Source organism: Cebus imitator, unplaced genomic scaffold, assembly GCF_001604975.1.
Source record: "Cebus imitator isolate Cc_AM_T3 unplaced genomic scaffold, Cebus_imitator-1.0 Scaffold217, whole genome shotgun sequence".
NCBI classification, from domain to species: Eukaryota; Metazoa; Chordata; class Mammalia; order Primates; family Cebidae; genus Cebus; species Cebus imitator.
Genome location: NW_016107532.1, coordinates 3420247 through 3426321, shown reverse-complemented (window position 1 = coordinate 3426321; position 6075 = coordinate 3420247).

The window sequence follows — 6075 nt, the reverse complement described above, 5'->3', positions numbered from 1 at the left end:
AAAGACAGCAGTGCCCCTCCTCCGGCTCCAGCAAAGCAGGAGGTGAGGTGAGTAGGAAAGCATTTTCCCAAAAGACCCAACTTCCCTTTTATGGCTGAGGCCAGAGAAGCCTCTCCTCACCTCCCAAGAGATTCCAACACGCTGGACAAAACCATTAGCCTGTCCGGTCCCAGGGCACCATGTTCCTGGGCAGCAGAGAATCTGCTCTTTTTCCATCCCTGTGCCCTCTGGCCAAGCCTGGGGCATGAGGGGACTAAGCAAGGGCAGTGCTGGGAGCCCCTCCCCCGGCTGGAGGCTGGGTCTGAGCCAGGAGCCCGAGCTGGTTATTCCTGTCTTCCCCTGCAGAGTGTAGGGGCCTGGAGGTGTTCACAGACTGGTGCCGGGGGAAGGACTGGGGGAGGATCCATTGGGCTCTGGAAGTCCTGCTCATTCAGGGAAAAGATAAAAAGGAGGAGGTGGGGGCAGGGAAACAAAAAAATGAAAAGCTAGAAAAAATTGAGAAAGAAATAGCAGCATCAAGCGGGGGCCTGGGGAGAATTGGCAGCTAGAAGCTCTGGGATCATAGCCCCGTTCCCAAACAGGTAGGGTTCCCAAGGCCACCTTGGATCAGGTGCCGAGAGAGGAGGACCCAGGGCCACATTTAGCTTAGATTCCTTGTCCCCATCCTACTCTGGCATCTGGTGCCCCCAGGACAGAGGGTAACATCCAACTCCAGTCTCTCCCGAGGCAGAAGGTCAGCCTCTTCCTATTCAGTGTGCAGGGGGAAAAATCGAGAATCATTCTCAAACCGATCAGTCATGAACTGAAGTCTAGCTGTGCCCTTGTCTTCCTTGCTCTCGGCCGAATAACACTATTTTTAACTTTCTCCATTGCTTCTGCCTCTCAACTCCTCCATGCCCATGTTTAACCCTTTCTCAGTTCCCAGTTCCCAGTCTATCCAGGTCTGATGTGTGCTTCAGCTGACCCTTCAGACAGGAAAAGGGTGGCTTCTGGCAGGTGAACGGCAGGAAGGCAGAGAGGGCACAGGTGAGGCTCAGCCTTTGTGACTTTCAAAGGTCAGTGCTGGCCAAGCATGGTGGCTCACCTCTAATCCCAACACTTTGGGACTCGAAGGCAGGTGGATCACTTGAGGTCGGGAGTTTGAGGCCAGCCTGGTGGCCAACATGGTGAAACCCTGTCTCTACTAAAGATAAAAAAAAAAAATTAGCCGGGTGTAGTGGCACTCACATGTAGTCACAATTACTTGGGAGGCTGAAGCAGAGAATCACTTGAGCCCCAGAGGCGGAGGTTACAGTGAGCTAAGGTCACACCACTGCACTCCAGCCTGGGTGATAGAGCAAGACTTTGTCTCAAGAAAAATTTAAAAGAGGTCATTGCAGAGTCATGGGAAGGCTCTCAGCCTTGCTCACACCAAACCCTGGAGCCCTAAATGTCACCTGCATGGGTAGGCAAGGGGATGCCAGGGAGGCACTGAGCCTTCTGCCCCCTGTCTTACCTGCCTAGGGATGCCAGCTTACCTTCCCCCAACTGGCCAGGAGGAAATAAATCTCCACGGGTTGGAATGGAGAATCAGATCTGGCCCAAACAGAACATCTGAAAAGACTGACTTTGGGCTGGGTGCAGTGGCTCACACCTTTAATCCCAGCACTTTGGGAGGCAGAGGCGGGCAGATCATGAGGTCAGGAGATCATGACCATCCTGGCCAATATGGTAAAACCTAGTCTCTATTAAAAATACAAAAATTAGCTGGGCGTGGTGGCACGTGCCTGTAGTCCCAGCGACTCGGGAGGCTGAGGCAGGAGGATCACTTGAACCTGGGAGGCGGTGGTTGTGGTGAGCCGTGTTACTATACTCCAGCCTGGGCAACAGAGCGAGACTCCAACTCAAAAAAAAAGACTGACTTTGGTTTCAGAACTGGTTACTGGCAATGCTGGTGGAGTGATTCCTAAATAACATGGAGTGGAACAAGAAATTTGAAATTTTCAGTGAAGGCCACCTATTGCAAGGAATTCCCAGGAACCCTTATTTTTCAAAAGTAGAAATTCCTTTGGCCAGGCATGGTCGCTCACACCTATAATTTTAGCACTTTAGGAGGCTGAGTGGGGAGGATCCCTTGAGCCCAGAAGTTCAAGACCTGCCTGAGCAATATACTGAGACCTTGTCTCTACAAAAAAAAACTTTTTAAAAATTATCCAGCTCAGGCGGGCGTGGTGGCTCATACCTGTAATCCCAGCACTTTGGGAGGCTGAGGCGGGCAGATCATGAAGTCAGGAGTTCAAGACCAGCCTGGCCAACTTGGTGAAACCCCATCTCTACTAAAGATACAAAAAAATGAGCCGGGCATGGTAGCGTGAGGCTGCAATCCCAGCCACTTTGGAGGCTGAGGCAGAAGAACTGCTTGAACCCGGGAGGCGGAGGTTGCAGTGAGCTGAGATCGTGTCATTGCACTCCAGCCTGGGTGACAGGGCAAGACTCCGTGTCAAAAATAAAAAACTTAGCCAGCTGGGTGAGGTGGCTCATGCCTGTAATCCCAGCACTTTGGGAGGCTGAGGCGGGCAGATCACGAGGTCAGGAGTTGAAGACCAGCCTGGCCAACATGGTGAAACCCTGTCTCTACTAAAAATACAAAAATTAGCTGGACGTGATGATGCTCACCTGTGGTCCCAGCTACTTGGGAGGCTAAGACGGAGCAAGACTCTGTCTCAAAAAAAAAGAGAATCCTTTGATAAAATCACCATCCCAGGTTGCCTCTGAATCATCCCCCCTCACCCCTCGCTTTTTTTTTTTCTTTTTTGAGTCTGTCACCCAGTCTGGAGCGTAGTGACGCCAGCACAGCTCACTGCAGCATTGAATACTGGGGCTCAATCTTCCCACATCAGCCTCCTGAGTAATTGGGATCACAGGTGCTGGCCATCATGCCTGGCTAATTTTTTTTTTTTTTTTTTTTTTGAGACTGAGTCTTGCTCTGTCACCCTAGTGGAGTGGCAGCATCTTGGCTTACTGCAGCCTCCACCTCCAAGGTTCCAGCCATCCTCCCGCCTCAGCCTCCAAGTAGCTGGGATTACACCACCAAGCCCGGCTAATTCCTGGCTACTTTTTGGGGGGGCTGGGTGCAGTAGCTCACGCCTGTAATCCCAGCACTTTGGGAGACTGAGGCTGGTAGACCATCTAAGGTCAGGAGTTTGAGACCATCCTGGCCAACAGGGTGAAACCCCATCTCTACTAAAAATACAAAAATTAGCCGTGCGTGGTGGTACGCATCCAAAGCTACTCCAAAGGCTGAAGCAGGAGGTTGGCTTGAACCTGGGAGGGGGAAGTTGCAGTGAGCCAAGATCATGCCACTGCACTCCAGCGTGGGCAACAGAGTGAGACTCCATGTCAAATAAATAAATCTAATATAGCCAAAATAGTCTCATACCAACATATAATCAACATAAAATAATTATTGAGATGGTACATAGTTTTTTTTTTTTCTGTGTACAAAGTCTTTGAAATCAAGGATGCATTCTGCCCTTAAAGCGCATCTTGGTTTGCCCAATTTCACACTCGGCAGCTACATGTGGCTATTACTGATGCTGTTAAGTAGCAATATTTAAACCCAGGAAGCTTTGAAAGAAGGCAAGGACGGAAGAGGAAACAGACAACTATGCGTGAAAGACAGGTCAGGAGCAGCAGACACTGCCTCCTTAAAGGTCAGAGGGAACCTGTGTATATAGTCCTTTCTAGAAGGCAAGAGACCAGTCAGGCTGATGTTGGCAGGACAAAGGAATTTTAACTTAATCTAGTGTGAGAGACCTAGACTTCTGCTGCCCCGAAAGGGGCTCTGGCCCCCAGGAACTTACTGTAGGCAAAAATAAGATTTCTGTCAATCTTTCCAGAAGATCAGCAGGAGAGAGAAGCAGCCCCAGCCCGAGGCTTGGTGCCGAGGAAGATTCCTGAAGACTTCCAGCTGCGCCCAGAAACCCAGCGCCTGCGGCCTGGGCTCTTCAGGCCTTTGGTGTTGAAAGCAAAGGTGGGAAGTAAACGCTGGTCAGTGGATCGTGTCCTCTAAGAGGCCGAAGCTGTTAATGACCTGGAGACCATCCCTTGCGACAGCTCCTGAAACGTACCCTGACAGTCGCGCCGTGCGCAGGATTCCCTGAGGGCCTGTTTACCACTGAGCCCTCGGTGGAGCCCCCTGTGGTTCATTAAGCTGTGAAGCCTGGGTCTCTGACCCAGTCACAGGCCACATTCCAGGTCAGCTTTTGGAACTAAGTGTCACTTGGCTCCCAAGAACCTGGGAGTGTGGCCGGGCACAGTGGCTCATGCCTGCAATTCCAGCACTTTGGGAGGCTGAGGCAGGTGGATCACCTGGGGTCAGGGGTTCGAGACCAGCCTGGCCAACATGGAGAAACTAAAAATACTACTACTACTAAAAATACAAGAATTAGCTGAGCGTGGTGGCAGGTGCCTGTAATTCCAGCTACTCGAGAGGCTGAGGGAGGGGAACTGCTTGAACCTGGGAGGCAGAGGTTGCAGTGAGCCAAGATCATGCCACTGCACTCCAGCCTGGGCAACAGAGAGAGACTCTGTCTCAAAAAAAAAGAACACCCCAATGATGCAAGGGGCCTACGGGCCTTCAGAGCATGGAGAGTGGCAAGGGACTCCCAACAGAGTCATTTTGCTTTGCACAAGGCTATCCACGTGGTCCATCTGACCACAGATGGAGACCAAGCCTGAGCCACCGAGGCTGCAGGGACTAGGACAGCTATCACGTACCCTGGCTCCATGCGGTCCCAGGGGTAGCCCACCCTGAGGTCCCCACTTGCTGCACTCAGTCCTCCAGGCCCGGCTCCCTCCTTAGGCCATGCTGGCGTTGGGCCCTGAAGGGTTGATTGCTGCTCCCCTCACCCCACAGACCCCTCTGTTCAGCCCTGGCCCTCTGCCACCTGAACCCCTGCCCACTTGGCAGCCTGGGGCTTCCTGACAAGTGTCTGACTGGCTGCCAATCTCCACTCTCCCCAAGAGCCGTCTGCTTCTCTCTGGCAGCCGCGGTGCCCACTTGGGTTTAAAAATAAACTCGCTATCTGCCTTTCCCCCAGCCGAATCCCAGGCACTTCCATGTGGTGCTGGATCCCAGCCGCCTCCGATCCGAAAGCACCGTGTCACCTCCTCTCAGCGGCCACCGTGAGGAACTCGTTCTGCAACTCCCCTGCAGGGACTTGGCTGCAGAAAACTCCATTTTATCCTGGAGCACCTGTCCCTTCTCCCATCTGAGGGTCATTTGTGGAGGATTTAAGGGCAGCAGCAGAGTGGAGGTGGAGGGCTGCTCTAAGGAATGTGGGGGTCCCAGGATGGCTCACATGGGGCCCCCACAAAACCAGCATCTCCAGCCTCAGTGGGGCACCGGGCGGCCTTCACACCTGCAGTGCCTGGGGTTCCCTGCCCTTTCCCCCTTCAATTAATTTGCCCTCCTCTGCTCTCTTCAGAACTCACCCTGTCCCACCCCACTCTCCCAGATGGCCTCTCCCCTCATGCCCCCAGGAGAAAGGCCAGTCCCAGTCTCCAGTGTGCTTCTCCCCAGAGCCCCAGGCCCCTGCCCAAGGGAAGGGGCCCTCCCACTTCACTTCGAGCCCCAGCCCCTCCTACATGTCAGGCCATGGTTCTGCCATTTACCAGTCCTCTCCCACAGGCCTCCTGCTCCTTCCCATAACCCAGGACTTTTCTTTTTCTTTCTTTCTTTTTTTTTGAGACAGAGTCTCACTCTGTTGCCCAGGCTGGAGTGCAGTGGCACGATCTTGGCTCACTGCAACCTCCGCGCCCTGGGTTCAAGCAATTCTCCTGCCTCAGCCTCCTGAGTAGCTGGGATTACAGGCCCCCGCCATCATGCCTGGCTAATTTTTGTATTTTTAGTAGAGATGGGGTTTCACCATTAGCCAGACTGGTCTCGAACTCCTGACCTTGTGATCCGCCTGCCTCAGCCTCCCAAAGTGCTGGGATTATAGGCGTGAGCCACCCGTGCAGGCTAGCCCAGGCCTTTTCATCCTTAAACACAAATCACAACCACCCCCACCCCCACCCCACCCCAGCGCCTTC